The sequence below is a fragment of the Charadrius vociferus genome, unplaced genomic scaffold (assembly GCF_000708025.1).
Source record: "Charadrius vociferus isolate BGI_N301 unplaced genomic scaffold, ASM70802v2 scaffold234, whole genome shotgun sequence".
In the NCBI taxonomy this organism is placed as follows: domain Eukaryota; kingdom Metazoa; phylum Chordata; class Aves; order Charadriiformes; family Charadriidae; genus Charadrius; species Charadrius vociferus.
Window position 1 is genome coordinate 2196459 of NW_009648148.1, and position 24057 is coordinate 2220515.

Genomic DNA, 24057 nt, shown 5'->3' on the forward strand with positions numbered 1-24057 from the left:
TCCAAGATCAGAGGAACATTCCAGGGTCTCTAATTTAATATAGGGGTGATACAGGGGTTCGGAGACAGCATTTCAGAACGTTGTCTAAACTTGTAGCTTTACAGCAGCTACATTTTTGACCTACCACACGCTCAGTTATATCACTTTAAAAACAGTCTTCAGACAACTTCAGGACTCATGATGTTTTACATCCAATTACTGTAGGAGTACAAATTACTTGCTGTGTGTTGTCATTCTAGACAATGATAGCTACTTCTTCTTTTAGGTGAATTTTATGTTTACTCCTTCATAGAATGTTAAATAACAGGTAGGAGTGTTATTATGTATTAGACAAATAAAATACATAGTGTCACATAGGTATATAACAAAGTCATTTTCAGAATCAACTACTGATCACCTCATACAAATGAGGAGTTCTTACGCCTTCCGTAGGTCTCATGAATGAACAGGACACTGCAGAAATGTTTATCTAGAATAGTTACAAATAGTAACAAACTATAAATAAGAATATTTGAGCCAACTTCTGTTTCATTTTATAGTCCTAGTCTGTCCCAAACTGAAGTTAATGTGGTAATGGGATTCTTTTACCTTCTGTATGCTACTGTCTTGATTTGATATAGTTTATACTTGTTATGACTAACAAGCAGTTTGAATTTCCATGTCTGATTCTGCACTTCAAAGCTGATAGTAGCAGTGTGTGAGTGAAGACAGCAATACATTACAACTTAATGAGCAACTGTTCTTACTCTGACTCATGCTAAGAACCATAGAAGGCAGAAACTAATAAGAAGAAAGATGAAAAACAAAATTCAAACTAAAGGGCTTTTAATTCAGTACCAGTAGCATTTCTGAAAGAAGGTTAAAAGTACTTTTTTGATAATTTGATTTTTATCTTTATGTTTTGGACATTTTAAAATAGATTAGGTTTTCTCAGCTCAGCTATACAGTTTAAGAGTAACTACACAGTGTCATCCAGAAAACCTGAATAGCTTAGTCAGGTGAGCTGACTTGATGATGCTGGAAGGTATGCCATATATTTCAATGGCAGTTTCTGATGCAGAACTGAAACAATCACAACTTTTACAGACAAATTTAAAAACATATGAAACCAAACTTAGATTCAGTTGAGGTTATAGTTTCAGCACTAAGCTATTAAGTATTACAAAAGGTCAAATCAAATTACTCCTGACCTTACTGTGACAGGATCACATATGGTTGTATTACTGGATCTTCATGAGCAATGGGGACTAATTCCACCTGTGAATAAAGTAGGAGTGCATACAGGATGACAGACACAAGAGTTTATGTAAATCAAGGCTAAATTAAGATGATCTACCATCTCCTAAATTCTACTTTCATGTAAAACATAGCTAGAAGACTCGGTATGATCCTTGACGCATCTCCTGCATATAACGATAAACCTTCAAGCCTACACTTGAGGATGCTCTAAATCAGATGTCAGGGTAATCCATTAGTTAGCAGTAAGACCAGAGTCAACTCAGCAGGGTGAACACATATTAGCGCCTGTCTGCATTCAGACAATACTGGAACTTTCTCCTTGAACAGGGCAGCAGCGTTGAAAATAAGCAATCTGACTGAAGTGTAGCTGAATGGCAGTGCTAGTAACTAGTAACTTGAGGGTGGTGAGACACTGGAACAGGTTGCTCAGGGAAGCTGTGGATACCCCATCCCTGGAGGTGTTAAAGGCCAGCTTGGATGGGGCTTTGAGTAACCTGGTCTAGTGGGAGGTGTCCCTGCCCATGGCAGGGGGATGGAACTAGATGATCTTTAAGGTCCCTTCCAACTCTAACCATCCTATGAATCTATGATTCTATGATCTTCTGGTTAAGACCTACACATAGGAAGTATAAATAGATTAGAACTAAAATCCAATGTTCAATCATGGTATGCTATAAGATAAAAATTGTACATAATTACATTGTTTCATGTAATTTTTTAAAAATAAGCTAAAAGGTAATTGTGATTTACAAATATTTTTTCTAATCATGTAATATTTATGTAATATAAAATTACACATATCGAAACCTGTCATTTACTGATGGGAATGTTAGTAGTTTTGTGCTTTCTGCATTATGCAAGATGCTATTCTCCTCCAGCTGAACAGTCAGGCAGTCACATAGTAAAGCCAAAAGGATAAACTAGACCTTTAATTTCCATATTTATTAAAAAAATGACGCTTAGTAAATCCTTGATTTTATTTTCTTGGTAAATTACACTTATTTCCTGTATGGTATTATAATGACTTCTAGCAGGCATTACATTATTGTATTTGTACATTTTGTTTGTAATATCTTAGGTCTATGAAAAAAGACTCAGAAGTCACACTTCCTAAATGTACTTTTCCATGTATATGTAATGGACAATCCATGAATCAGATGTTTAATGCACAGAATTATAGATGGCTTCAGAAAGGAGAAGCCACAGCCAAAATACTGATGTGGGTATGTTAAACAGAATATATTTTGGCTTTAAGCACATACATCCAACAGCCATCTAAAAAAAATTCTCTTACTCTATCCCTGCAAGTATCCAAAATTTGTAGGAATCTTATTTTCACCTTTTGTATATTCTCTGGAAGCTAGCAATTTTCTTTGCTTGCCCTGAACTGCCTTGATGTGAGCAATGAGATGCCTTTTCTGATGTTGAAATCCAGGAACCAGGTGGAATGAAGCCTGATCCTCCTGAGATCATCTAGTGAATGCATTCAAAGCATACCTAGCACAAACTATTGAGATAGACCTCTCTGAAAATGTCATTAGAGCAACTTTATTTTTGCAAGTGAAGATGGTACATAGCTTCTGTAGTGAAGAAATCATATGGGTCAGGAGGTGAATGGTCTACCTTGCAGTTCAGTAACTAGAACAGCTGGTAGATGAATCCTGGACTGTTGCTGCTTTAGCATCATGATGCTTTAACAGAAAACAAGTATCTATACATAGGTGATTATCCCAACCATAATGATACAGAATTTTTTTTTCTATATCTTTCTGATAGCATGAATGTTGCCCTTCTTTCTTAACACTGGTCTAGAAAAGAAAACAGTGAATAACATATTTCTGTTGTGTCAGCTTCATGAGCTTCCTTTTACCTCTTCAGAAGACAAAGATGTTTAGAGTGCAGAATTTCAATCTAAATCCTCAGTCATTAAAGTGTACGATCTTAATTTTGAGATGGTGTGTCACTGCTTTTGTATAAGAGCACTGCCATTTACACAGCTGCAAGATTGTCTCACATTACTCCTTCACTTGACTGATACAGTTGAAAAATACAGTCCAGCTTTTCCATACACATTCTGGCAGTTTTAAACATGCTGGAAAAGCGCTACTGAAGGAACTCTATTGTATACTCTGATGAATGTCATCCCGTCAGGCTAATCTGAGCTTTGGAGCTCTTCTTTTCTTGCTCAGCACCTCATGAAGCAGCTAGCTTTTGGCACAGAACTCCTTGCAGCCCACAACCTTGCACCGCCTCTGACAGCTCCCTTTCTAAGCACCCTGCACTGCGCCCCATTACATCCCATTCAGCTGCCAGTCACCTCCCTCCTCTGTAATCTGTCAGCATGAAGCAATCCCAAGCACAGGTTAGAAATGACCAGTGCTGGGCCTGATCGCTTTCTTCACAGTCAGAAATCCATTTGCTTCCCGTAGGCATCTTGGGCAGAGACCTAAGCCATGCTGGGGTAAAGCCTTTCTACTGGTCATGTAAAATTTTCAATAGATGCCCTCTTACAGCCATGTGTCAAGGACAAATCTTGATTGTAGCCAGTCTGGCACAGTTGGGTAGGATCCAGATCAACATTTTTGTGCATTTTCATCCTTGAGATGGGAGGACTCGAGTTTGGAGACAGAAGAGGCAGGAGGAGACAGAGATGAGAGGATTTCAGAAGAGGAAATGTCGAGCCCTCACCCCCACCACAGGCATACAAGCACACACAGAGGTGCTGCAGTGTGCACAAAGCAGCAGCCTTTGGAGCCAGGAGTGAAGCAATGTCCCCACAGGAGCAGGGAGGGACAGAACTGGCTCAGGAGCAGTTACACACGTTCCTCAGGAGAGTATGGGGCCCCCTTCCCCCTTCTGAGGTGCTGCTGCCGGTGCCCACACCGAGGCCTACACTCCTGTAGCCCCCTCGCAGCAGGGGTTCCCTGGTCCCTGGGGCTGATGACTGCCACCTTGACTGCAAGGACTTGGGAGTCAGGGCAGCTCCTGGGATGGTGTCATGCATGGCCTGTGTGAAGGTTTGCCACCCAGGGATGGGTCTAGCACAGCAGTAATGTCTGGGGAGCACCCAGCCCTGTATGGACCCCTGGCCTCCTTAGCACCCTCCTCACCCTGGCCCCCAGCCCCGATACCACCACTGGCTCCCCATTGCCCCTGTATTAATGACTCCTGACTCATTCTCCATGCAGTAGCAGAGAAAGGCCCCAGTCCCGTGTACCACCTTCGGTCCCTGTTCCCAGCACCCAGCGCACAGGACCAGGTCACTTCCTGGTAGGGGTTCAGCACTGGGGGAGGTGTCTGTCCTCCCTATGCAGCATCAACAGCACCAGCAGTGTGCTAGGAGTCCTTCTGTCCTGGGAGTAAGACCTGCCCAAAGGGATGGGAGCACTCAGGAAGGGTTGAAGTGACTTCAGTTAAAGAAAGATCAATGTTAGACTGGCCAAGAAGCTTTTACATAAACAGAGACATCCTCAGCTGAGGTCATCTAGCTTAGCTCCTACACAGTCAGTGGAAAGAGATACCCTGGCTTGTGTCAAATACAGATGATTCAAAACACCATGTACAATGGAAATAAATCTCACCCGGGGGGGAAATGTTAGACAGGAACCTTGCAAGGCCAGTGTAGGTTACATTTGAATAGGTACCTGAGAAGACACAGTTAGTTAATATCAGCTTATCTAAACTAAATCCAACTGTTTGATGGTCCTACCCATCACTGGATTTCTAAGCAGTGGCAGCGCTGAAATTCTCTTGAGTGCTGAGAGTCTGTGGTTGGCCTTGACGAGGCTTTGGAGTCCTAGGAGTGAGTGTCACAGTTGCTTATATCCTTGAGCAGTAAAGCATTACTCATGTATTGGTTTATGTGTATTCTGCTGGGGCGTTGTGATGGAGATGAAAAGATGCAGGGGTAAAACATGCTAACCTGGAGTTTCCAATTTCCAGATGTCATTGAACTAGTATGTTCAATTCTATCAAATAACACAATAAGAGCTGTAGAGATTAATTACTAAATGACAGCAGTGGTAAACAATTGTGCTGCTGATTTGTGTTTCTTATATAGGTTATGGCCAGTTGTTCAAAGGCTTGCCATGGCTTCAGTGTTCTTACTCCTTCTCTTCCCTCTACATCATTACACCTGTAAGAATGATGAACATAGTACAGGTGATTTACTGCTATTACTTACTTCTTAACTGAGAGGGGGGATGGGGGAGAAGAAAGGTTTACATAGATAATGAAGTTCAGTTATTCAATTAAATCTGGCTGTAGCAGCAGAGGCAAACGAATTGAGTAGCAGGAACTGCTGCTGCGTGACAGGAAATCTGGAGGAAAGGAGATGCGCATGATGGGTTGAGCACTGCAGAAGCAAACGTGGTGCACATATTGTTGGCAGGGTTTGAGAAGAGGAGGGGAGAGAGATGTCTGTATGCAGCAAAGGTTGACAGTTTGTATGAACTGGTAGAATAATATCTAGGGAATGTCAATGAAAGAATGGCATTTAAATTGGAGAATAAATTGCATATTCAGGTACATATTCATTTGTGCATGGAAGAGCAAGTGTTAAGTATTCAATTAACAGTGGAGGAGGTACTTATGTTACTTACTGCAAGGCGTGTGGGAACAGACCTTTTGTTGCAGAAGCGGTAGCTTCTCCAAGTTCAGTAGCATTGTGAAACTAATGTAAAATGTAAAACACCTTCGTCTGTATGTGTATAGAGAGATAAACTATATGTACTTACAGGCAACCATGCTTTACCTGATAATCTAAAAAGTATAAGACATATTATTATTATTATTTTGTGTCGGTTTTTTTTCTAAACAACAATTCTAAATTTTGTACTGAACATTTTTTAATATTGAAATTCCAAAATATTCTGGTTCATGACAGTTTAAATGCCCCAGGTTGCCTTTTGTACTATGCTGCTGAAAACATGTTTATGTAGTTGAAATATCAAGTCAGTACTTTAATAAATGTGTATTTCATATTAATGAAAATATTATAATTAATACAAATACCGGTAAGTCAAAATACAACATTCAGATACTTTCATTAAAAAGATTTCCATTTCTTTCACAAAACCTTTCAATACTGTGGAAATCACATTATTTCCACAAAATATTACCTTGCAGACGTTTCTTTGTCTGCTCCTATGATCTCTGATCCTTCATTGTTCAAGAATAAATAGTTACTTGTAATACTTTTTCATAATATATAATATGAAATTGTACAAAAGTCTTAAACTTCTTATAAGAATGATCTCAAGAACCAGCATTCATTAATAAATACTCCTTCATGATGTACTATATATTCACACTGAATGCAGAAGAATCAAAAGGTTCTCTTTTTCTGTCAGTCAAAATGCCTGTATGAACTGCTGTAGATACTAATATCCTTCTATGCTTCTTTAAATAACTGTGACTATAAAATCCATAGCCTAGTCCTCTAGGTAATTTGCAGAAAATAGTAAAGGGCACTTCAACAGCAGCCTTATGTCAAATCATAGCACTTAGAAAATCTCTTCCTGATGTTTTTTAATAAAAAAAGGATGCATTCGGGTGTTTATTTTGTTTATTATAAGGCTTTAAAAACAGTGATACTAAAATCTTCAAGTTTCTGTTAAATTCATAGAATCATAGAATGGTTTGGGTTGGAAGGGACCTTAAAGATCTAGTTCCAAGCCCCCTGCCATGGGCAGGGACACCAGAATTTCTTTGTAAATTCTAAACTAAATCTACCTTCTTTCAGTTTAAAACCATTACCCCTCTTCCTATCACTACACTCCCTGATAAAGAGTCCCCTCCATCTTTCCTGTAGGTCCCCTTTAGGTACTGGAAGGCTGCTATAAAGTCTCCATGGAGCCTTTTCTTCTCCAGGCTGAACAACCCCAACTGTCTCAGCCTGTCTTCATTGAAGAGGTGCTCCAGCTCTCCGATCATCTTTGTGGCCCTCCTCTGGACTTACTCCAACAGGTCCATGTCCTTCTTGTGCTGAGGACTCTAAAGCTGGACACAGTACTGCAGCTACTGCAGTACCTCAAACCAGGACATTGTCTCACCAAAGTGGACTAGAGGGAGAGAATATCCCTTCCTCGACCTGCTGGCCACACTTCTTTTGATGCAGCCCAGGATGTGGTTGGCTTTCTGGGCTGCAAGCACACATTGCTGGCTCATGTTGAGCTTCTCGTCAACAAATGCCCCCAAATTATTTAAATGAATCCCATTGACTTCAGTGTAGATTTGCAAGACATGTCAAAAGTGCAGTTAAAAAACTAAAAAATACCCCCTCAAAAATGGAATTCATTCCACTGCTTCACAACATAATTTTATTTCATTTTTCATGTTTTGTCTTTTTTACAGATCTTTGCTTGAGGCAAGCAGGAACCATAATTAGCTAATTAAGATTCTAAGGCTTAGATATTATTGACCTTTCCTTTTTTGCAGTATTTGTTGGTAAGCACAGAAAAGTTGTCTTCTCCTTATCTACTTGAGGCTCTCCAGGATGAGTCTTCTAATTGCATTCTCAGAAACCATCACCCCTAGTAATCTGAATATAGGGCACATATCATTATTTCTCCCTTGCATGGCATATGCTGAGCTAGCAAGCAGAAAGAACAGAACTGGGAAGGCTTGTGAATGAATACTAATTGCATAGGGACACATCTTTTTACTTACTCTCTTTACTGGTGTACGCAGGGGACAAAAACTGCATTTGGTATGCCTGATATTTTTAGAGGCATGCAACCTTATCTTAACAAAGCAACCTCCTCCCACCCTTTAAAAAAACCCTCAAACTACACATCAAAAACAAAGTAGAGATGTTTTTCTTCCTTTACAGTTCACCTTTGAAGAAACACTTTCATTCTGACTACTTTATTTGCAATTTTTTATAAAATAGTATTAAAATCAAGTGTTACATTACTGATGAAAGCTCAACTGCATACAGCTCAGACTGCTGTTCAGGGACTGCATTAACTCTAAGGCAAGAAGGCTATTCCTACTTAAGAGCTTGTCTAACTTGTTGCAGAATCACCTGTAAATGATTAGTAAACCCATGGAGCTTCAATCATTTTCTTATCTGTTCTATTGCCCGCAGGAGAGTCATTACTGCAGTATTTACAGCTGCCACAATAGTTTAAATGATCTAGGCATAGCTACTAGTTTACCCGTTGATATGATGTGACAGTTTAATAATAACCATCATAATCATGGCCATATAAGACCAGAAATATTTTTTTACCCTACAGAGATGCTGTTTTCATCTTCTACCAAAGGCATTGTATCTAGTCCTTTAAATTATTGCACTTCACTGGAGGCATTATACGATAGTTTTAGCTTTATCAGCAACTTAAAAACACACTGCTTTGTCTGTTTCCCCAACGAGGAAGAAAAAATAGCAAAGACTTTATTTTTTCAGATGAAACGGGGTATTCAATGGTAAAAAGTAAAAATGAATGTTCTCCCAAAAGGTGAAAAATAAATAAAATCAGAGGTGTTAAATACTAGAGCAAGAAAGAAAAAAATAATGACAAAAGGATTTACTGTGACAAAAAAGCAGAACAGTTTCCAGCATACTCAAATGCACTCATTTACTGCTACATTTACCTATCTTTTTGTCTGTTTTCTATCATGTTCAGGTTAAATGGATGATTTTTAGCCACAGTCGGAAAGGAAGACGCTTTGGTGGCCAAAGGACAAGGTTCCTGTGGGTACAGATTGGGATATTTTGTATGACTGATCCCAAATCCCCTCACCCCACCTGCCTTTTAATCACATACAAAAGTCAAGAGATGAGAAAATGTTAGACAGTGAGACAGTCCTTCATTTCTCTTTCATAGCACGGTGAAGCAAGAAACTCTTGAATGGTAACAGAGCAGACCATTGCATTTGTTAAGCTCTTAATCTTAGTGTCAACCAAAGCCTCGCTAGATGAAATGAAGTTTGTCTCTTGCAGTTGTGTGAACATTTGTACTGTAGAAGCTCACTTGAGATACTGCAGTTGGATCTCATGTCTATCCGTGACCGGCACATTAAAAAGCCAGAAATAAAGCCCTTGTGTGGCTACTCAGTGTGAATGAATTGACAGATCCATCCAGGAAAGAATTAAACTGAAGGCTTTAAATGAAAAGGCAATGAATTTATAACAGGATTATACAGCAGCTTGAATCAAGTTTGTACATTGCTGAACTGAGAATTCAAAGAAAAACAAGAGACGGCACAAAGTATTGGCATTTATAATTGGCTAACGAGACTTCAGCGACACAGGGATTTTGTTTTTGTAGCAGCAGCAGATTCTCACGTAGTTAGAAAGACTGAAGAGATTTTAGTTCCTGTGCTTCACCAGTTAGCTTTACTAAAAGACAAGTCCCCAAGTGGCAAGTTATATCAATTTTTTTTCTGCCCCTCAAAACTTGCCAATATTTTTAGTCCGAGTACTTTTTTTGGCTGTTCATGCACATCAAGTCTGGCCTAAAGTTTGTGACAGTTTTAAGCCACTAGGATAAAGGCTATTACCAGCTGATCAACAAACTGTAGTGGAAAGCTTTCAGAACTTTTGTAAATTAGGGGATTTTCATACCCAGAATATTTACCTGCTTGTAGTCACTCTATTTTAAGAGTGAGTTTGGGGCTTCTTTCATGATGCTAGGAATAGATTAAATAAAATGTTCTGTATAGAATTTTGCATACAAGCCAAATCCCAGATGATACAATTACCAAGTTCAATGGGAAAATATAGCAAAGGGAGACAGAAATTAGGAAGTACAAGTTAGGAAGGAAAAAAGCACTTTCAGACAGGATATAAAATGAGATGTTGATGAGGCAAAAAGATGCAGGAAGGTTGTCATTTCAGGTATAAGGCATACATTGCTCCAATTAAAAAAAAGAAAAAAATTTTTTTACAAAAGTCAGATTTTATTGCACAAGCTTTCAACCAGAAGTGTTTAGCCTTCAGCTGTCATCTCAACTGAGTAGTCACATACTGTACTAGGCTACAAAATCAGCCCTCTGCTGCTGTAGAATATTTTACCAGAGATTAGACCTTAGGCAAATAATCTCTTTGGTTGTTTCACAAAAATACTGCATACAAAAAGCTTTCCATTGTAAAGTTTAATTTAATATCTTTTGGATTTTCTATTGCATATATATATATAGGCATCAAGTGATTGACCCTCTGCTTTAGGAAATATCAATGCCATGTCAGTCAAATGCATGGTTTGGAAAAAAATAGTAGTTGCATGCCTAGCAAGTAATCCTTGCTAAAGAAATTACATTTAGGAACAGGCGTTTAATCTTTAGTTTGCATTCATCCATAAGCATCCCGAAGAAGATCCATCTTTGACTACTTTTGCCTAGGTCTTACAGCAGCCGCCTTTGACATGTCATTTTCCATGGTCTGTGATGCTTCCCAGGGTCCTTCTCAAACTTCATGTTGCTTGTGGACCGTTGCATTTGCTCAGGTTGTTTGAGAGGTGTTTGGAAGAAGGAGGAGGGATTGAGTATCTTGGTCTTAGCAGAATGGTCTCCTGTGTCCCAATAGTGTTGGCTATCCCAGAGGTAAATCTGTCCTTTCTCCTTTAACACCATGGGCCACAAGCAAAACCAGAACTCCAGTGTCACCACCACATTCTCCAAACTGATGTCCACCTTCATTAGTGCTTCCTAGACCACCCTCTCCTCCTCTAACAAGTCACATAATGGTTGTTTCATACAGCAGTTTTAGGGCTGATATCCCATATTTTCCTCCTCCCCCATGAGTCCAGGTTCACCATTTTACCTTCATTTGCCTCCTGCCCCAAGCAACCATGGTCCAGCTACTCACCCTTTCTTAGACTAGCAACTTCTCTCACAAGGTGCTTTTTGTCTTCTGTGAGATTCCTGGTCTGGGAAGCAGCTGCAGGTATAACTCTCACTACAATACGTTGCAAATAATCAAACCTGGTAAATTGAAACATACGCAATTACATTCTGAAAATGCACATCATTCAAAACCTCACCACCATACATTTTTTGAAAGTTGATGAGAGAGTACAGGTATTACTATAGGTAGCTTAAAGCTGTGGCAGTTTTTTGGGTTTTGTATTTTTTTTTTTTCCATTTTCTCCTCCCTCTACTCTCCTATGCTCCCAATTTTTCAGAGAATTTGAGATGATTTGGCCACTTGAAAAAAATGACAGTCACAAAACCTGGGCATAGGGAGTGTATAAATGTTCTGTTCAGTTCTGAGAGGAACATTTAGCCAAGAAAGTTAAGGCTGTGTTTGGAAACGATTAAATCTGTCACTTTAAACTGTACTTACCCTCACTTTGACACTGATAAGGAAACTCCTGCTGCCTAAGTGTTTTAAAGGAAATTATTCTCTTGAGGAGTGTCAGACCCACTACTTCAAATGTTGCTTCCCACTGCAGTGTTAATGAAAAGTCTGTTTGTCAGGATTATAAAAAAAAAAAAAAAGCCCTGTAATTCCTTTTCCTATGGACATACATATCTTGAAATCTACCTGTATTTACAGTTACTGTATTAAAAGTAGTAAGTGATGCTTTTCTTTCACCAGCTGCTGCATCAAACTTGTATTCAGTGGCACATCAGCAAATAAGATTCAGTGAAACCAGTGGTAAGTTTCTGATGATTCAATGACATGGGATTGAGCTTCAGTAATTTTATTCCATGTCAGGCCTAAATGTTTAACAATTTTCACAGCAGTCAATCAAGCCTGTTTCTTTTTAGCTTGTTCTTTCTTTCTGTTTCTCTCTGGTGTAAATTGGGAACAATCCTCTTTGAATTCAGTGGAGTTATAATAGTCTAAGGACACAATGAGACCACTTTTGTGCTAGCTTTGCTCTCTGACAACTGCCTTAAAATAAGCAAGTAGAAAAGCAAAAAAAACCCAAAACAACCCAACAACCCTAAACAATCCTGACAGGGTATGATAGAGGCAGCCAAGCTACTGAAAGTCAGAAATCCTGCCAGTCAGTGTGATGACAACTATGACTATTGGCGTTCTCTTTGGCCTGATATACGGTCATTTTATCATGACTTCAGGTTACAGTTCTTGTCTAACATTATACAGTACCAAGAGGTATTCACACACCTGTTCGGTATCCCCCTTCACATATGCAATTCTCACTGAGTTATTCAGATAATTATTTTTTAGAATTTGGGTGGATTATGACTACTCATCTTGAAAAATAACAATTTGGCACTCATATTTTTGTAAATAAGTGAATATAATGAGATAATACTACTTTTTCCTCCCATTACTTGGTATGGCATCTCCTTGTTTATTTTTACTACAGTTATGGTACCATGGGCACTTTTTCTTCTTGTGCATGGCAGATGTGTAATGTGTTTTGCCATGTGATAGGGAAATGGAGTAGGTGACCTTTCAGGGTACCTATTTTTCATACGTCCCTATTTAAAACAAAGGGAGCTTCTCGGTATATGCAATATACATGCATCCTGTCTTCACTGTGTCTGCATTAAGATGAGGTAATAGAGATACAGTAGGAATTGGGAATGTTGTAATGTGTACCTGAGTGTTACTTGTTTCTGTGTGGATTAACTGAATTTTAACTAGCTTCATTTCTGATCTTCAAAAGCAGGTATATGGGATTACATCTTTGATTACATCTTTTACATTTTCTGGTTTCTTTTATAATTTGTCAGTGCAAGTCCTTTAATTCTTTAATTAAAGTATGTATTTGATGAAATTTTATTGACTTGTAAGACTTTTTTCGTTCTTAATCTTAGTTAAATGGATTTATTAAATGCTCCTTTAGAGTACATTCATCCTCTCCAGGTTCTGCTTTTCCTCAGTGCATTAGAAATTGAGTCGGTCATTTAAATTACCTGGTGCACTGAAAATAAAGAACTTGTCCAGAAAACTGATAGAGTGCATAAACCACTTGCCTATGAAGCACAGTTTAGTCTTCTTTTTGCTACAAGTGTCACTTTTTGTGCTATAAAAAGATAGTATGGTAAAAATATTATGACTATCTGATTCTGACACACCTCTTAGGTATATGTAACTGGAGCTTGATCCTCGTTTAACTGAAGTCTGCTCTATTTTGTCAATCTCCTGTGCTGTTGTAGGCAAAGGAAGGAATATAAAGATAACCCCTCCAAGTTGTTTTATTTTTTAAGTTCCTGAGTTTTCTCTAGGTTTTAAAATTCAGTGTGAAATTTGCTGCACAATATCTTTTCATCAAAAAGTCAGTGTCAGTGAGCTTAGAAACATTTTTGGTGCAATGACCTTTTGCTAAATTCAGGTGGTCATTCTGAAGAATCTAACTTAGATTTTTGGCCATGTGCACTCCAAAGCCTACTATTTTTCTCCAGAGCCAACCAGCTCTTCACTTTTAGCTGCTTCCCTTTTTTTGGTGTTCACAGAAAACTAAAAGGAAATAATTTTCACTGAGCACCTGACAGTATCAAGAAGTTTCAAGTTCAATGAAAATCATAGCTTAAAAAATCCAGATCAGTCCAATGGCTGGTCTGCTCTTGTGCTATGCTTTTAATAGCAATCAGTAACAGATGCTTACATGTAGGTGTATAGCTGCTTATAGTGAACCTAATCATAGCACTTGTCACAGGTGGTGAGAGCCTTGCTACATATCTGGAGGGATCAGACCCATCTTCCGAATCACAGACAGTGATATCTTGTTGGTTCTTCATAAACTTCAAAAGGTCTGTTTTTTTCTAGCCCTGTAATAGCAAAGTTTCTGGATTTTTTTTTAAGAAGTGGGAAAAAGAGAAGACAGTTTCCCACAACACTTCAGGTCAAAGCAATCCTGTTCCATGGGCTGCTGTGAAGCCTCAAACCAGGTCCTCAAACCAGGTCCTCAAACCAGGACACACGGGCATAAGGATTTCAGGAACAGCAGCATCCTAGAAATACTTGAGCTGCTCATCTTCAATTTGTTGTTAAAAATAAAAAACAAGAAAAAACAGGGAAAACTTTATTTAAGGGCCATTGAATGAGATGTAGTCTGGTGAATATTCTGTCTTTGCCATTCAGCACATTTTTTGTAAAAAATAAAAATTATTTAGTTATTAAATAGTAGTTATTGATAACTATTTAGTTTTTTAATAACTGTTTAGTTATTAAATAGTTAATATCTTAAAATATAGTCCTGTGGTATCCACTTTGTAGAGCTATTTAAAATAAAGTAATCAAATATATGTCAGTGATAACTGTTAACTTTAGAAGTGAACTAAAAAGAAGATCACTACGAGGACTAAATGAAAGTGTAATTTTCAAGTGAAAAAAGAATGCAACAGTTTTTAGTGTGAGTGTTAATATTACAGCATTGTGAGGTAAGAATGGATGGTGTTAAAAGATTAAAGAATTAAAAATTATCTTTAGATCAAACCCCATAAATTTTAAATGGATTTTTAAAACTATATTTGAGCTTTAGGCCTCATAGTTTCTGATTTTTCTGAAAATCTTGAGAGATATTTTTAAGTAAAGTTTCATACATTTGCAAAAATCTGAGATTTAAAAATACACTAAATTTAAAAGATTTAGAATGAAATATCCAGTGGTGGCAGCAATGTTGTTTCAGGCTCTTATGAACATCTCTTACACTTGTAAAACTGTCTTATGCCTTAGGACTTTTCATGCCAGAAGCAGAGATTGCTAGTGAGTTTTGGATTTTAAAACTTCCATCTTTAAGGTAAAAAGAAGTTAAAAGGTGTTTGTGACACAGTACTCAAATGAAGCACTCTCTCTCCAACATTCAATTCCCTAAAAAACTTTTTCATTGGCTTTTTGGGATCTATAGTGTATCATGAAAATAGGAACTTCTGTGAACTTCCAGAAAATAACAAAGAAGCCTGAGGAACCCAGACCACTGCAGAAGCTGAGTTTCTTCGTAGCTCAGTTGAAAGGCTATGTAAAAGATATGTTTCCACAGCTGCAGAACAGGCAGACCTTGCAAGGCTTCTGTGATTCTCAATCTGGAGAAGCACATGTATTTATAAAGATACTAGATGAAGCAGATTTACAGGTTCAAGGAGACATACTCCTAGTTTGGTGGTCAGGCTTCAAGGGCTGTAGTTTACCTATGCTGCCTCTCAGTTTTTTCGTCTTTCAAATCTGATTTTTTTTAATCTCTATTCTTGAAAGACTCTGAAAAGTAGCAGAAAATTCAGAGTGGTCATAAAGTTTTTGACCAATTCTCCTTCAATTACTGTTTAGAATACCTTTTTTTCCTCTAGTGATTGAAAGACTGTTGTTTTCAAACTATACAAAATAAAGAACAAGTGATGCAAATTCCCCTGTGACTTCTGAGCTCACTGCACTCAGATTAATCCTGGAATTAGAAGCCCAGGAGATAAATTTAGGTGACTGGATACAGAATCAGTATACAGGTCTGTTCTCCAGACTTGTGCAAAATGGTCATATTAGTCTGGGTTAATACAAGTTTGGGACACCATGCTTCATTTTGCTGAATATTTCAGACTCAGTAGTCAAACTTCAAGTCTATTAATACTAAAAAAATACTGAAAACTTGAGAAATAATATCTTCATAGCAGAATTTCTTTAAAAACTTACATTTTATAGAAACATTGCATTGTGGTTTTACATTGAAAGATAATAATTTAAAATACAAAAAAACCTATTTAAGTCTTGAAACCAATACATAACATTAGGATTTGTAATTAATTTCATAAGATGTGCCATACAATGCCATTTCTTGATTTCTAATATAAACCTGCTTGGTTAGCTGTTCCATTTCCCATCAGTGGGGGATCATCATCCCTTGATGGCTGCCATCCTGAGAACTTCTTGCCCCAGTGCCAGACCTCTGAGGCCTTCCCTTCCTTCTGAAGCCGTAGCGCTCGCAGTGTCCCATGTTTGCTGTCCACTGCTGGGAGTGCACAGCTTCCTACTGATAGAATTGGCTGAGTATAGTCGTTGTATATTTTATATTGGTATCGGGATCAATACTGGATATTTAGTGTTATTGATGTTAATTACCTAGTCTTATTCTATTAAATCTGTTTATATTTCGACCCCCGGGTTTCCTTGCTTTTTCTCCGATTCCCCTTCCTGAATGAGGAGGGGTCATCGGATGACAGAGTGACTGCCTAAACGACAATAAATTGTTGTGGGTTTCTCAAACCATAACAGAGGGGTACAGGTTAGTAGTCCTGAAACCCAGAGTCCTAGACCACGAGCCCTGAACTGGGCATTCCTATGGGTCCAGTGAGGCCTCTCTGGGCTGTCCTTTGGAAGCAAAGACATACAAGAAAAGTCTTCAGCAATGGTTTCCTGAGAAAGTTTATTGTGTCTTGTCAAATGCAGGTTTGATTTAAGACTAATTAATGTTGGCTTTGCAAAAAATGACATTTTTCATTGTTTTTAAATGATAAAGACCTTTTCATTTGCCACATCTCACATAAATAACAGATTTATTTACTTATCAAATTGTATTTATTGAATAGTCTAATTGTATAACAGAAGTTTGATGTAGTGTTGTTGTTTCTAGGTGGCTCTCATTCAGTTTATGAAAATAATTAAACTGTAGTCCATTCCTGATCAAAAATGTCTTAAAGATGAGGAGAATCCAAAAAGAAGGTGTGTTCTATTGACATCTGTTAAAGATAAATGAAAGAACTATTGGAAAGGCTTACAATACTCTTATGTTATGTATGTTGCTGTACTTTGTTGAGAAGCTTATAATGAAGCAGAGAAAAAATGGTAAGAATATGACTCGTGGAAAACTAACTATACTTTAAACTTTCCTGGAGTAAATGGTCATGTTAACCTATGTCAATAATTTTTGCATTGGGAAGAAGAAATTAAAGAACAGAAGAAATTTAAGAAATTTGAAGAAGAAATTTAAAGAACCTATGAATTTAAGAAATTACACGTAGAGAGGAAAACAGAAGTGTTTGGTTGTCAAAGCACACAGAAGATCTATTAAAAATTCTTTAATATATAGAAGATTGTGACAGTTCTGCAGCACCATGTTTCACTCAAGCAGAGAACTAAATTAACAGGAACTGCTACCTAAGCTACACATAAAACTTTCTAATTATCTTTGAATCACTTTGTTCAGGCAGCTGTAGCCCAGCCTTGGGGAGGGGGGAGGCTGCCGTTTGGGTGTGGAGCAGAGCATGCCAAGGGAGGACTCAGAAGCGGAGCTGGCACAACATGTACTGCTGGCTGAGCAGCAGCTTGAAACCTAGCCTTGCTGCTACAGACTTAAAAATCCCTAACTGTTATGAGAGGTGTAGCTAGAGGAAAAGGGAAACAACTTCCTGACCAAGAAATTACCTTGGATATCAACAACAGAACTGTCATATAATTAAAGTTACACATCAGGAAGTAGGAATTGTTTTTCTATTTGGTTGTCGATTTGGTTTTCTTACTAAAATGCTGTTAGGTAAACTAATTGATTAGTATTTGTGAATAGAGAAAATTACCTCACCAAGTACTAGCAGGTTAAGCTTAAGTTTTCCTCAGCTTCTGGGTGAAGACCCAAGCCACTGGTTTGTCAGAAGACTTTTATTTTAAACTTTGGCCAAGTTGCTGCCAGTCCAGGTCTGAGAGGTCAGTAACGTATCTGAATCTTCTGCAAATTACTAAGCTCTTTAGTTCTCATTAAAACTGCTGATGAATCCTGCTCCCTTTACAGATTTTGGGACAATGGGAGACCTGCAGAGAAACCCTATGAACAGGACCTAGTTACCTAATTTCTACCAAAATGAATAGGAGGTAAGAGTGTTTGAAAATCTCCCCAATGTATATTTGTGTCTTCAGACATATAAGTTCCTAACAAAATTTGTCTTACAGAATATTAAAAAAATAATCAAAAAACTCCAAAAATGTAGTTTTCTCTTGATGAGTAATGAGCAAGGGTCTTTGAAGTAAATTGAGGAAATATCCCCAAAAACTGAAATGATTTGTACAGCCCTAAAAAGATGAAAATAAAAATTTATCCAGTATTATGACAAGTAATGAAGAAGGGAAAAATAAAGGGGGGGGAGGGGGGGAAGGAAGGGAAGCGTTCATTTATATATATTTTATTCATTAATAATTTTTCATTGAGAGAGTCTACCTGCAGTCTTGCCTGGATTAATGTTGAACTAAAAACTCAGAACAGGATAAGTTTGGACCCTCTAGTATGCAAATACTCTCCTGGGACAATTACACCTGCACATGCTATGTCTTTTTAATGGAATGGGTAACTGGTTTAATTTAGTTAACAGGCTGATGCTTTAGGCATTCTGCTCCGCTGGTTTGCACATGATTCCAGCTTCAATACTTTCCTAAAGTTTAAATTAGAATTTTGACTGCTGCTGAACTTTTGAAATTACTTTATCTGATATATAATTCCAGTAGCTCAATGCCAGTAAAAATGCTAATTATTACTTAAGTCCAAATGTAAGTTGAGTTTGTGAAATGCAATAAAGTCAGATTTTCTAAGTATTTTTATAATGTCCTTTTCCAAATGTCATAAAAATTTAAGATACTAATAATTCTACTACTTGACAGCATTATGAATTATGAATAAAGCGTATTCTCCTTTCATTCCCCTTTGAAGGATGTTTTTAATGCAAGTAATAAGCAAAAGTTTCAAGTTCTTAAAATACAGCTTGCTTGGTCAAACTGGCTTTAATAAAATCAAGGCAAGTCCACTCTGAGCTTCCACAGAGTCATACAATGGACATAAATGAAAAAAAAAAAAAAAAGACAAAGAAAGAGAGGATGAAAGTAAAAAGAGTAGATATTTTTTTAATTAATGACAACTCTACTATTGCTATAGATTTCAAGAAACAAGCAAAAAAGGGAACCAAAAAAATAGACAATCTAAATGTGCTTCATAGTGGGTTTATTGTTACCTTTTTTTTTCAGTTTTGTACCAAAATAGTCTAGCAAACACCTGAACCATTACAGTGATGGTATGTATTCTGCTGACTGTATTCACTTATTTATTTCCATTAGACCTGCTCTGGGCTGGATAGAAGCTCATGTTGGTGTATGTCTGTATGCACTTTGCCAGTTTTCTCAAAAAGTAAACTAACATGCAAAACACTGAACAAGCTTTACGCCTCACAGAGAACGTTAATGAGCAGGAGTGAGAAGTTGGCGTTTTTCCCTCTGGTTGTCCTGGTTTGAGTGACACAGGAGTAATTTCTCTTCTAATACTTGCAAAAACTGCTCTTTTAGAAGACTCTAGTGTATGAATTTGTGAAAATATTTAATTTATAGCCAGCTATGGTGTGTGCATTTCAAGATTGCAGTGTTTTTGAGCTTGCCAGGTGCAGGGATGAGGAGGAGTGAGACCCGGGCACTTGACCCAATAACCCAACAGGGTTATTTCATACCATCAACGTCACAGTCAATATAAATTAGATAGTTTGCTGAGGAGTTGTCTCTCTCCTTTGATGGCTGCCATCCTGATAACTTCTTGCCCCAGTGCTGGAGCCCTCAGCCCTTCCCTTCCTCCCAAAGCCGCAGTGCTCGCAGTGTCCCACATTTGCTGTCCACTGCCAGGAGTGCACAGATTCCCACTGATAGAATTGGCTGAGTATAAACCTTGTATATTTTGTATTGGTAATGGGATCAATATTGGTTCTTTAGTGTTATTAATGTTAATTATCTATTTTTATTCTATTAAATCTGCTTATAGTTTGACCTCCAGTCTCCTTTTTTCCCCGATTCCCCTTCTTGAGTGGGGAGAGGTCATCAGATGATAGAATGACTGTCTAAATGACAATAAACTATTGTGGGCTTCTCAAACCATAATACCGGTTCGAGAACAGTGGGAACATCTATCTCATATCTCTGGCCAATATTGACTAAACTTCAAAATAAACTTTTGTCCCTTTTACTTCTGTCTGAAAAACCTAAGTTGAGTTTAAGCTGTGCATCTGACCAATTTTATTCAAGTATTCCTCACCTTCCTCCACACTAAAAAAGCATTGTAATTTCAAGTGTTTCTCAGTTAGCTGCCTCAGATAGGCAACTAGTCATTGTCTCTTTCTGGGAGTTAGGGCATACTGTCAGATACAGTGTGAAGCAATGCCTTTTCTTGGGATGAGGCACTCAATCTCTAACCTCCCAGAACACAAAAGCATCTGACCTTCCCTTCCCTCTCAAGTAATTTATCACGACTTTCCCCACCATCCCACCAACAACTTTTGGGTACTCCAGACTCCTCCTTTAATCCTGAGGTAATGTGGCAAGAAAGCAAGGAACAAAAACTTAGCAAAAGAAACTTTTCATCACTTACCCATTTCACTTGAATCTCTTGGGAGTCAGACAACTGACCGACCCTTCCTATTCAATCTTCTCAGCATTTCACTTCAGACTGAAGTCTCATATTCACTTCCCTGTATGATATTGACTTCTGCTACACCACCCAGCAACCCAAACCGTGAACTGCTTTATTGTACAAGGTGCCATAAAAACACAGATCTGAAAGCTGATTTCTAATCAAAAAAAAAAACAGATAAGGAGACAAATAGCTAGAAGACTGTTGTAGACTTCTTACTTGGTTTTGGATGCTTTGTAGGAGCATATATTTTGTAATTAGGAGTTGATAAATGAAACCTTTTAATTGAAAGGTGCCCCAAAAAGATATTCAGGAAAAAAGAATGAAAGGAAGTGATAACTGAGAAACTGTAAATGGAGTGTCCTTTTGACTGAAATAGCATGAACTAATCACAGACGAAAAATCAGACTACTTTAGAAAACAGCCTGGTTACAAAATTAGACTAAAAATTGGATCTAATCTTCCTGAAGACAAGCAAAAAGTTACAGAGATCCATTTTCCATTTAGTACTAAAACAGTCTTATTTTACTGATTTGATAATAAAAGAATGACTGGCATAATGTTCCTCATATTCACTCCAAAGTTTCCAAATAAGGAGTGATGATACCCTTAATGTTTTGCATGTTAAGAAAGAAATGATCGATTTGTAGTTTTCAGAACTTAGCATTTCTTTCTGTTAAATCTGTATACTGTATTTAATTTTGTGTTTCTATTGTGTGATCATTTGCTGTATTATATAATTAATATTTTCAGAAAGCTTTGAAAGTATTTCTTTGGCGAGCTTGGCTTCTTTGGATAAATTCCCTGACCTCCTGATACGCAATTCACATCAATAAATCAGCAATGTGCTCCTTCTGTATGATGGCAACTGTCTTTCCTTTCAAGAGCTGTGCCCTGATTTTCTCCCTGCCCTGGATGATTTGAGTGTCTCCCTGTTATTTTTTGGGGCTTTGAAGAAGGCAAAACATCCACAGTGCCATGTGACTGAGTTTGTAGTCAAGAGAAACTGCTGAGGCAGTAGAAAGGTTGGTATTTTCCCAGTGAATAGTGTAGAAGGGGTTATCAACAATAAGTGTGCAACGTAAATCTGCATTGTTTACATTTAAATATGTTTTCAGCATGAAGTTCAAAGTGGATGGTTTAGGACAAAATGAAGTTCCCAGTGTGATGCAGGCTTATCACAATCTGTCACGACAATTAATGGCAGGCAGATGCAAAGACAGTCTTAATTAGTTAGTCAATTTCCAGGAGAATTCCTGAAAGAGGAAAAATTAAATCAATGCCTGGCAATATGCAGAATGGGCTTTAACAATGAAGAGTGAATTATCTGGACACCAGTAATGTGAAGCTTAGACGAAGATGAATTAGCAGTAAATAAATAATTAAAATATTTCTTTTCACATTTAAAGTGTTATTAAACTTGTTTGTTGTTTTGATACAGAATGAGGCTGTTGACATATCTCTTATGAAAAATTAGTCGTAAATATTATATCTTTCAGTTCAAGAGTGGTACGAATTTCATTGTTAGCCTTCCTTTCAGATTTACTCATAAATGCTCTTTAAAATATTTACTTCCATTAACATCTTTCAGGACCACTGGGAATAAGCTTAGGTCAAGCAAGAGATCTGAGTTTTTGATCTGGTTATCACAAGAGCTGCTTAATTTCTCATAATTTGTGGTAGATCTAACACAGTTTCGTAATCCCTCAGACTAAAAGAAAGAACAGCATGTGACAAGGTAAATTGAAAGTTATGACTTAATGACCCGGTACATGCACTATAATATCAGTTCCTATTTTCATGCCTGGAAGAACAAACAGATATTTTTCTATTTTGTTTTTAACACGTTAGATGTTTATCAAATCCAGCAGACTATGTATGCCCCAGCTAATATTGTTTTAATATCATAAAGCTGCCCTGGAGTGAAAATATCCATTTCTGTGGCAGCTTAGTGGAAAATTCTAGTCAAAACCAATTATCTATGGTTATTTTCAAGCTTGTAGATCATTCATTATTAATGGATGAGTTAATTAAATTAATTTCAGTGACAATGTTGAGACAGAGTGATTCCTGTTGAGGTGATATGCCAAGATATGCCAGGAGATGTCTGCTTCTTCATTAATTTTGTCTTGATTGAGGTTAGGTGAATCCCTCTGAGAGTCTCTTAGGAAGCCTTAGTCCTTTAGGTGAGAATCAATTTCTTCTAAAGGCAGTCTTGTGTGTAGCAGTGATTTGTTTTTCTCTTAGCTCAAACAAGAAATGGAGGGTTACGTTAAGCCTTCCTATATACTGACTGCTTTTAATTTGTTAAGCAAGAAGATTAAAGCTGCCTCCTTGGGCAATTGTGCAAAACATACCAGAAGCTGCTGCCCCTGTGTTTTCTGGTGACTGGAATAGATTTTATGACCCTTAATCAGGTCTGACCACTGGGTATATATTTTAGGCTTTCAGTAGCTTCTGTTTAAGAAAAGGTAAGTAGAAGCAATGCAAATTTTTATTAACAGGAGAGGAATCCTCCTGAGCTTCAGCTGCTCCAGGCCGTCAGGAAGGTCTGAGCAGCGTTGTGCAGGTATCTCATGATACCTATTACAGAGCTTTCACCAATTAAATTACTCAGCTTGCCTTGTACCGTGTAGACAAAATGACCTAATAATTTTTTCATATGTTTTTCCATTCATCAGGAAAGACACACAGAGCAATTTAATTAGATGTTGAAATACTTTTTGGTAGTGACCAGAACTGGAGATATACACAGTGGGAGAGATTTCTTGCCCTCCTTAATGGACTCAGCCTGTGTATGGTTGGGATCATGCTCCCTTTTTTTTCTTTTTTTCGTGAATAAGGCTTTTCATAGAGCATGCTGGAAGTCTAACTATTTGCTAGACAGAACTTAAGAATATGTGGTCTTGTTATATGATCCTCACAATCAATACAAGAAGCTTTAACTCTTGTTTGTCAATAGAGGGGATGGAAGAATTTCCTTTTTTTCTGACCTTTCTCCAGCATAAAGCCTGCTGGAGAAATATGGCCAAATAGGCTATCACACTAAGATCAGTTTTGGTAGCCTAAATCTTTTGTATCACAGAATCACAGCACGGCTGAGGTTGAAAAGGACCTCTGGAGGTCATCTTGTCCAGCGCCCCCTGCTCAAGCAGGGCTGCCTAAAGCTGGTTGCCCAGGACCACGTCCAGATAATTTTTTAATATCTACAGGGAGGAACACTCCACAACCTCTCTGGGCAGCCTGTGTCACTGCTCAGCCACCCTTTCAGTAAGAACCTTTTTCCTGATGTTCAGGAGGAACTTCATGTATTTCAGTTTGTGCCCACTACCTTCGATCCTGTCATTGAACACCACAGGGAAGAGACTGGCTCTGTCTTCTTTGCAATCTCCTTTCGGGTATTTGTACACATTGATGAGATCCCCTCTGAGCCTTCTCTTCTCCCCGCTGAACAGCCCCAGCTTTCTTGGCATTTCCTCAGAGGAGAGGCACACCAGCCTCTTAATTTTTATGGCCCTTCACTGGACTCTCTCCAATA